At 32.3% G+C, this 9,777-nt stretch overlaps 1 long non-coding RNA gene across 2 annotated transcripts; it reads left to right on the plus strand.

Moving 5' to 3' along the window:
- The first annotated feature begins 842 nt into the window (after nucleotides 1-842).
- LOC115983981 lies at nucleotides 843-8,861 on the plus strand. 2 transcript variants are annotated; one of them, XR_004090326.1, is made up of 6 exons: nucleotides 843-1,167; nucleotides 2,707-2,895; nucleotides 3,039-3,116; nucleotides 3,503-3,583; nucleotides 3,970-4,050; nucleotides 6,654-8,861. It is a non-coding gene; the product is annotated as an uncharacterized LOC115983981 (long non-coding RNA). The 2 variants fall into 2 exon arrangements; XR_004090327.1 differs by lacking the exon at nucleotides 3,039-3,116.
- Nucleotides 8,862-9,777: the final 916 nt, after the last annotated feature.

Raw genomic sequence — 9,777 nt, forward strand, 5'->3', positions numbered from 1 at the left:
ATGAATCAATCTTGTTTTACTCTAGGGTTTCTCTCTCAAAATTCTCTCTGGAAGCTCTCTTTCTTTTGTGGGTATAAGGGGTATATATACTAGGGTGAGAGAGGAATGTGAAACGTCAGGTTTTTCAAAACAGGGCTGGCTCGCGGCTTGGCCTCGCGACTTGACTGAGTCGCAAGATCCGGTCGCGAGATAACCGTATGGCCAGTTGTCCTGTTTTGTCCTGTAGTGCTCCAGCTAGCATGACTATTCACCTTCTGGCATGTTTGGCACGTGTGCGCGAGTCACCCGCGAGGCCAAGCCGCGAGTCTCTGTTTTCTTGCACACTCTTGAGCAAACTTCACTCTATCTCACTCACTACCCTTACAACAAGCCCACCTAAATACAGGGTTACTAAATGCTGAAACACAAGCAAATTTGGCACGGAATAAAGCCAATTAGATGGTTGAATAAATTCAACCTTACAGTATACGTAAAAAGTTTCAGCATAGATACATATACATTATATTCTCCTTCAAAATGTTGACTTGTAAATGACAAATCTTCGAGGAAAGGGCAGCCAGAGAGCAGCCTTAAGAAAGAGCATTCTTGTGAATGATTAATAGTTGCCTCAGAAATCAATATCAATATATCATATACTATATATAATAGCAAAAGCTGAGAGAAAGTTCATTCCTACAATTAAGGAGGTGCTGACAAATAGGATAAGTGCCTATCTAAAATTCAGACATGTTTAAGTTTAAAAAGCGATGCGTTATATTATTTGGCAATGCTACGCACCGTTTAAAAGCCACTCATTATAAATACCAAAAAATTAACCGGTTAAAATTAGATGTGCACCAAGATAGAAATAGAGAGGCGATGAAAGAAGCAAAGAGGCGAAGAGGAAACGGGGAAAGAAGCAGAGAGGCGATGAAATAGAGGATGAGGCCTGTGACACGGAGAAAGAAACAGAGAAAGGCGAAGAACTCTACATCGATTCTGCAACGTTTATGGTTTAATCCAACCAAAATCCCGATCATTACAACATTTGAAAGCCCGATTTATAGAGAGAGTGCTTCGTTCCCTCGCCAAACTTAAAGCATCGCTGCAAGCAGAAAGAAAAAACTATGGGCATCAACACCGTTACGCTATATATCTACCACCATTAGATCGTCGGAACCAGTTCCGGTACGTTTTTCTCCATTTTTCTAGATTTGGGTATGAAATATTACTTTTTATTGAGTTTTTTTTGTTGGATAGGTTTAGATTTGATTTTGGTTTGATTCTGGTTTTGATTTCTTTTTGTTTCGGGCTTTTGTTTTCCATCACTAAGCCTTTCCCTGTTCTCTAATATCTGCGTTCATAGTTTTTTTTTTTTTTTTTTTCCTGGGGTTTTATTTGGAAAACACCTTTTGATCTATTTCACAGGGTTAAAATACCTTTTGATAGCCTTCAGTATAAAAGAAAATAAACCGCTTAAATCAGTAAATTGCAATCAAAAGGAAAGGGGAAAGAGAACAGAGTTCGTCCGTACCGTAACCCGATAGCTTAAAAGAGAATTTTCTGGAACCATCGGTTTCCCCACCACTGAAAACAAAACCCAATAGATACTTATTTAGTTGTTATTAATTTTGGGATTTGGGGGTTCCTAATTAGGGTTTGCTGCAATTGTAGATTTCAATTCCTAATATGTTTTCCTCTCTGTGTATTTTTTTTTTTTTTTTTTTTTTTTGGGGGGGAAACACCATTGAAGATCAAATTCTACCTAGGCTTTGTCTCTCAGCTTTTTTAATTTATTTTTAGGATTTTCCCCCCTGACCGATTGGTGTTCAGTTGCCTATAATAAATTGGAGACACAATGTTACTTATCAAAAAATAAATAAATTAGAGACACAATGTTATGTTATTTTTGCTACGTTGGTGTGAATTGATGCTTGAACCTTTTCAGTTTTCCCTTTTTTTTTAAAAAAAAATGACATATTCATAACCAAGTTGGCTGAGCGATTGAAAGAATAGTGGAAGCTATAGCAACAACCCAGCCCACCTGCGGTTTCCTTCAATTTCATCATCATTTAACTACTTTTGTTTGATCAAGCACATGGAGGAGAACATCAATTTCTACATGATTAGAACAATGTGTATGTGGCTTGATTTTTTATAACATTGATGTGAGATTAGATTATTCTCATGAGAATATTTACATAGAATTGAAAGTTAAAACTTCCTCTAACAGTTCTGTGTTTTTTTTTTTTTTTTTTTTGGTTGGATTCATGTTGTTAAACTGTTCTTTCATTCCCATTTAGAATGTTTGACTCGCTCACTTTTGCATTTTTCTGTATTTTTTTGGGTGGATTCATGTTGTTAAATTGTCCTTTCATTCTCATTTAGAACATTTGGCACCATTTCTACCATCACGTCCTGTGGTAAGAGAAACCTGTCACATCACACATGATGTCAAAATATGCTAGAATAAATCTTAAATCTGTTTTGAAAATTTTAACTTTCTGAGTGAAGAATAATACTACTATATGCAAACCCTTAAACAACTGTCAAATATGTTGAGTATATTGAACATGAAAAAATAATTATTCACCCCGGTATTTTGGTGCATCTGACTTTAAGATCTTCATTTATAATCCTAGAAAATGTGTTCCCAACTTTTGGATTGCAATTCTATAAGATACATTCATCAATCTGTTGCTATAATGTTTTTTCTCGCCTTTGCAGGTACCAGCAGTTGGTATTCCAGCACCAAAAAGGGCTCAACCTCTTGGTACCATCCCTGCTGCTTGTTGGGGTTCTGCACTTATTTTGCCAATTTCATATACATACATAGCCATGATGGGTTCTAAGGGACTCATTGAAGCCTCAAAGATAGCAACCTTGAATGCAAACTACATGGCAAAACGTTTGGAGGTTCTTAACTCATCCTTTTCATCTTTTGGTTTTATGTTTGCATATATGTGTTGATCTTGAAAAATAATTTCATTTGGCTTTCTGCATCATGAAATAGAAGTTCATTGTTTTCTTAGTATAATATAATGATGTGAACATTATAGAGCCACTACCCCATTCTTTTTCGAGGAGTCAATGGAATAGTCGCCCATGAATTCATCATTGACTTGAGGGCTTTCAAGGTATCTCAAATCATACTCTTCCTATGGATTCCCAATTCTGTAAGTTTACTTTGGCTTACAATGAGTCATTTTAATTGCAGAACACAATTGGTATACAACATGTGTTTGACAAAATGTCTTACTCACTTTTGCATTTTTTCTTTTTTTGATAATTCGATAGTTATACTCTTACATTAGTTTTAGTCAACTTCATGGTTTGTGTCTCTTGGTTTTAAGCCTTTTCCTACAATTAAGGTAGTTTTGACATGTAGGAAAAGCACCTCTCTAAATTTCTGCCACGTTTACCATTAAAAAACGAAAATGAATCACTTTGCATGGACTGTTATGTTCTAGGTGTTCACTACTCTTATATTAAAAGGTTTAATGCTGCCTATATTGATTCCCAGGATAAAAGTGTTTGTGAACATGTGCAAAGAAAGGAACCTGTAACTGCCAGATAAGAACAATGGCTGAAGAGTTACAGAAAGGTAACGGTCAATAATATAACTTTTCCAAAAAATTTGAAACTCTTCCACCTTTCTTTTGATTTGGCAGCTACAGGCTCCTCTAGCTTATGATTACTTACGTGCAAAAAGGTTTTGAAGTGCTGTGGAAGGAACATTTTCTTTGGTTATTACTTTTTTTCTGTAGAAACATCTATGATATTACTATCCTTCTAATGACCATTATTCAATTATAATATACCTTTTGACATGGTCTTCTAGGGTAAACACGAAGGAAAATGTTTGATGATTCAAAAAAAATTCTTATCATGAATTGTGTAATTGATAAAGTTGTATTTACCTAAGTTAGACCATATTTCTTTCGGATGTCTTATGCTTTTTTTTTTCAAAAATTTTAAATATGTGTGCAGGGTATATCGTTGGCTATGTGAATATTAAAGCAAAAATGTTGTTTATACTTTGCAAGTTGAACTTAGACATTGATGCTCAAGGTATGTGTATGCATGAGTAGATTTATGATATCAGCCAAGTCATAAATAGTTGTTTCTACAATCAAGGCTATTCTGCTATGTAGGGAAAACACCCATTTTAAAAATAGACATGTGTTAAGCAAAAACCCCTTAAACGCCACACCCCTATACAATCAGCACATCCCAAAGATGAAATGATGTATTCATTCGGTAAAAAACATAGCGACAAAAGAAAATATCTTCCTTCTCTCAATTTTCACTCACATCTTTAGTACTTGCACTTTTTGTTATGTTTTGTTTCTTTTCTGCATATACCTAAGGTAGCATAGTGTTATTATTTTCCTTCTTCAAATACTGTTTTTGCAATCCAAAGTTTCTGCTGTTGCTTTTCCTATTTGAATTAGCATCTCCATTTTTATTTATTTCTATACTCTAGAATTTTGTTTTATTTCATTGGCTAGGGTTCTTTGGTCACATTTTGTTAATTGCTTTTATTTGGATTTTTTCTCCAGATTTACAACAATCCGGCTTTTGGTTTGGTGATTTTATGGGTTTAGTGATTTTTCCCTGGAACTTCTCATTGATGCTTAGAAAAACACATAATTATTCATATAGGTAATTGCAACGTTTTAGAATTTTCTGTACGGAGGTTCTTTTTACAATTCAAAATTGAATTTAAAGCCGTGTGTATATATTTTAAAAGAAATTTCCCTTCCGAATTGTCTAGGGTTCTTCTTTCACCCTTATTAAAAAATAGATGGCTTTATTGTTTTTGTTTTTTTCCCTTGGATTTTTGTTTTTTTTTTTTTTTCCATTCTATCCCTGCCAGAAACAGTGCTAATTGGTGGGTGTACTATTATGGAATTGCATCATGTTTTGGTTTAGGACTCTATCACCACAAGTCAAACTCAAAACCCACACACACGATACAAAGGGCAAAGAGCAAAGGGTAGTGGACAATTGGGCCTGGATTTTTTTATTTGGAAATATTTCCTATTTTATTTTTTCTTTCTAATAAAAGCTCCTTTGGAATCGCAGTTTTCTCTAAATGGTGACAAGTTGAATTTATTGCTTTGGAACTGGGTTTAGTAATTTAATTTGGATGCTTTGGTCACAATAAATGGGTTTATTGTTTAGACTTATTGACAATTTTTTTCAAAGTAAAAACAGTTTTCAAAGTAAACACATAATGAAATCCTGGGGATCAAATAAGTGTAGGATTGAATGTTGTGCTGATATTTGCTTTTCTTTTTTAATCTTATTTAGGTCTATTGTTCAGTTAAGGTTTGTCAGAACCGCAGGCAAAGAGAGATAGGCCATATCCCCATAACCAGAAAAGTATTTGCTTTTTTTTTTTTTTTTTGGTTTTACAAATCTGGGGATTGAATATGATTTGGGTTTGAATTTCTTGGTTGGATTAGTTTAGATTTTGGTATTTGAGTTAGGCTTCCGTTAATGATGCCTCCTACAGTATAATACCAGTTTAAATATAATATGGTTTTAGATATCCAGTAAGGTTGTGTTTATATTGGAGAGTCTGCAATCATCACTAAAAAGAAAAAAAAATAGGGTTTGTACTTTGTACATCATACCTGTTTGATAAATGTCTTATTGACATGTTATTGGTATGATTTATTTTTTGGGGGTTTATTGTTGTTCTCTTCAAATTCATGTTCTTTGAATTGTATTAGTCATTGAAGGTCAAAGATAACAATTTTCTTATGTCCAGTTTAATCATTATCATAGTCATCTAAACTAATGACCATTCTTTGCCTGTCGCATTCAATATATGAAGGACTTAATCTCTCTAATGGACAATATTGGGTTATCAGATTTTTTTAAACAAATAGTGTTACTGCATATTAAAGGATTATTTATTTTATATGGTTGTATGATTATTTTCTGTCATTTTAAAAAACCTTCTTACCCTTTCACTTTTTGCTGAATATGCCAAATTTCAACTTGGATAGTTTAAAATCTGAAAGTTCAAAGTGTACAGTAATTTATAATTCTCTTAAAAGTAAAATTATGGGATTTTTGGTTAACTACTGCATTTTTGAAAAATAAATAAATAGATTAATAACTAACAAATTGTTATACACTTTCCAACAGATTGTTAGACACTGTTATCAACTTCCTTACAAACTTTTTTGCATTGGTTTTGCTTTGTAAAAAAAATGTCAGTTTGTTAGAGTTTTCTTTGGTTTAAATGTTTTAAAAATTAAATAAAAATTTTGATATTCAAAATAGAGCTCTTTCATATGATTTGTGATCTCTAGCATTCCCCCTGCCACCCCCCGAGTGACTGTAAGAATTCAGTTGCGATAGTAGCAGACTACCTAAAACCAACATGTTCTATTTTATTGAATACTTATATATGAAATAGAGCATAGAATTATTTCGTTATTGAACTTGAGTTTGGCTTTAACAAACGCTCAATTTTCTTGCTATTTATTTCAAGTAAACCTGCCATATTTTTGCATGGATTTTAGATAATTAGAGTTAATTACCTAGCATGCAACACATATTTTATAGGATCTCAGTTTTTAGAGCTTCATTTACATTGCCATTTGTTAGTAATTTTGTATTTTCAATGAGATTTTTTTACTCACGTGCTAATGTAGATTTATCATCTCTGCTCTGGCTTATGAAACTGTTGGTAACTATTCAAGAAAAGCTCCTCGATTGAGTTGAAAGGTCAGGACAACTTAATCTCCCTTTTTTTTTTTTACTTTTATTTAAATTTGTCTCTTTTTCATTTGTTAATGTTTGATTAAAAAAACTTTGAACAAAAAAAGTTTAATAAGATTATTAAATATGTACTTTTTGACTCTTAAATCAGATGCTAAATTTTTTTTCTCTTTACCATGTCTAGGATTCTTCTTTCACCCCTATTGAAATATAGATAGGTTTAGTATTTTAATTTGGATACTTTGGTCTCAAATTAACATCTCTACTTTTTTGTTTTGATAGCATTGGGAGTATAGCCCAAGCTTAGAGTGTAGATTTATTGACAATTTTTTTCAAAGTGAAATTGGAAGTAGGAACAAACAAAGAAATAGCAAAGATTTTGTTAAAAAACTGTGTTACTTCATATCAAGGGATTATTTATTTTATATGGTTTTATGATTATTTCCTGCAATTTTAAAAAACCTTCTTACCCTTTCACTTTTTGTTGAAATTCAGATTTGTTGAGTTTTCCCTATCAAGTATGAAACTTAATAATTCTTTAATATGCCAAATTTTAACTTGGATGGTTTAAAATCTGAAAGTTTAGACTGTATAGTTATGGGTTTACCCTCTTTCTATCGATGTTATGGTTTGAGATTATTGTTTCTGGTAGTTATTTTGTGTTGCTGGAATTTTGCTCATGAAGAACAGAAAAAGGCTTATATTTTAGAAGGTTATTCAGGTATTGGTGCTTTCAACTGTGCATTCTAAATTTTCTATATTTTGTGGGAAAGGGTCAAAAAGAAAGAAATAAACTAAAGAATAGAGCACATGGTGTGTGTATAGTGTCTTTGGTAAATTTGGAGAATTATGTTGAATCATTCATATACTAAGAAGTTTCTTTCCCTGCCTAAAAAAAAAAAAGAACCTAGAAATTAAACCAGAAATAATAGTCCATCTGAAGTGAAGGAAATGTCTATGCTTGGTGAAAAGAAGGAATTTTACCTCTGTTCTCTAATGTAAAAAGTTAAGAAAACAGAGAATATCCAAACTACTTGATGTGTTTAAATTTGTTAAGAGATGAGATTTTAGATGCAATTCCTCTAGCATGTATGTGCTTCAACTTTGGACATCAGTTTAGTAAAAAATTTCTAAAGAACCATTTGAATTACAACTTATTAAAAAAAGAAAATTGTTTGAATTACGAGAATTATGTGCTTTTAATTATTAATAAAAATTTTCTTGACACTATAGTGCCTGTGACTATTACACGCTTGAAACTTCCATGGACGAGGTTTGGTGGCTAGGATTATAAGATGCGTTCTTAGAATTTAGACTACAAAAGATTGAGCAGAGTGTAACTTGGCAGAGAAAAAATATGAATTTATTTTTCTTTTCCAATTTTGTTTTAGGTTGTTTTGTGGTTTTCAACTTTTCATAGATTTAATTTAGAGTGTTTCTTCCAATAGATATTAAAATATTGTTTTTGTGTATTTATACATTGGAATTTTACCTTATATTATTATTGAATATGTTCTCCTTAGTTTTAGTGATTGTTTTAGATTAGCAAAAATAGTTTTGAGTGGATTATGAATAGAAGTGCACTTCTACTAAAGAAAACAATTTTTGAAACGTGGAGCTCAAAAGGTTGTATTAGCTTCTGTCATTTCAGAGGTTACATTAAAATAGGTTTTCATTATGCTATTGCCTCTGGTTGGACAACAATCATCCATTTAGCACAACAAAGAATCCATTTTGTTCTTATTGTGTATACCTTTGTAGTTGGCATGTTCAAGATAGACAAAATAAAAATAATGCATGTGAGAAGATATGTATTTGTCATCATTTTTTTTCCAAGTGCTATTGTGCTATAGTTTTTGCAGGTGAATGATGATGGCCCAATTCATCCATGTGAAACAAAGCTGGCACTTACAGTTCATCAGGGCTAGAATATGGCTTAGCTCACTACGGGGAATTTTGGACTTTTGACAATGCTATTGAACCTAACTCTATATCCCACAATTGTCATTTTTGTTTTTGGCATTATTAAAACAAAGGTTTTAATAAACATATTAACTGTTGTATTTATTATACTGTTATGTCAAATTATGGTATTTTAAATGTGCAAAATGTTCCCCGCGCATTGCACGGGTTAAAAGCTAGTATATATAAAAGCAGAGATCTCATGTGATAGTGCATGAGTTTCTGCCATGTGGCACTCTATATGAGTTCTTTGCAATCCTCTTTATTATGAGACGATGTTTTCCAACCTCAAAAATTAAAACAATGCAGCTGTTATGTTTAGCACTTATTGCTTCATCAAAAATCAATTCACTTCTTTCTCTCTCCTAACTCTTCACTTCTTTCCATAAAAAAATTAAAAAAAAAAAAAAAAAAAGGACTCTTCATTTCTTCGTGACAAAAAAAAAAAAAAAAAAAACTTTCACTTCCCCTTTCAAATTTAAATGCACACTTTGGATAAACCCATGGCAAAGTGAGACCAAGCTTTGCACTATTACACCTTTACAATAATATTATACTTTCCAAGTAATTTCCGTTAAGATCAAACCCATTTTTAAATTTTTAAATTTCATTCATTCTCTTTCTTAACTCTTCACTTTTTTTAGCAAAAACAAAAACAAAAAACTCTTTCACTTCCCCTTTCAATTAAATGCACACTATTGTACTTGTTTCTTTTAAAAATTATATATTGATGGATAAACGATTCCTCTTTGAGTTCATGGACAAAAGCTCATTTCTTAGTGTCTGTAAATAAATATTGCCAACTCTCTCGCTTTGTTTCTTTCTTTCAATTTTTTTTTTTTCTAAATTTTATTTGGGATACTAAGTTTGCAGTTTGCAATGTTTGAGGGAAGACAGACTCGGGTAGATTGAAGCTTCAACTTTACCTATTTTGACCGGGGACTAAAGTCACTAAACCCAAGGAGAAAAAGCCACCGGCCCCTAATTTATCAAACCCTTCTTCAGTATCTAAGAGGTACAAAATACTAATACTCAATTTGTTCATTCTTTACTATTTTTTGGTAATGGGTTTTTGATAACCGAACTAGATGGTGG

The sequence above is a fragment of the Quercus lobata genome, chromosome 4 (assembly GCF_001633185.2).
Source record: "Quercus lobata isolate SW786 chromosome 4, ValleyOak3.0 Primary Assembly, whole genome shotgun sequence".
Lineage (NCBI taxonomy): Eukaryota > Viridiplantae > Streptophyta > Magnoliopsida > Fagales > Fagaceae > Quercus > Quercus lobata.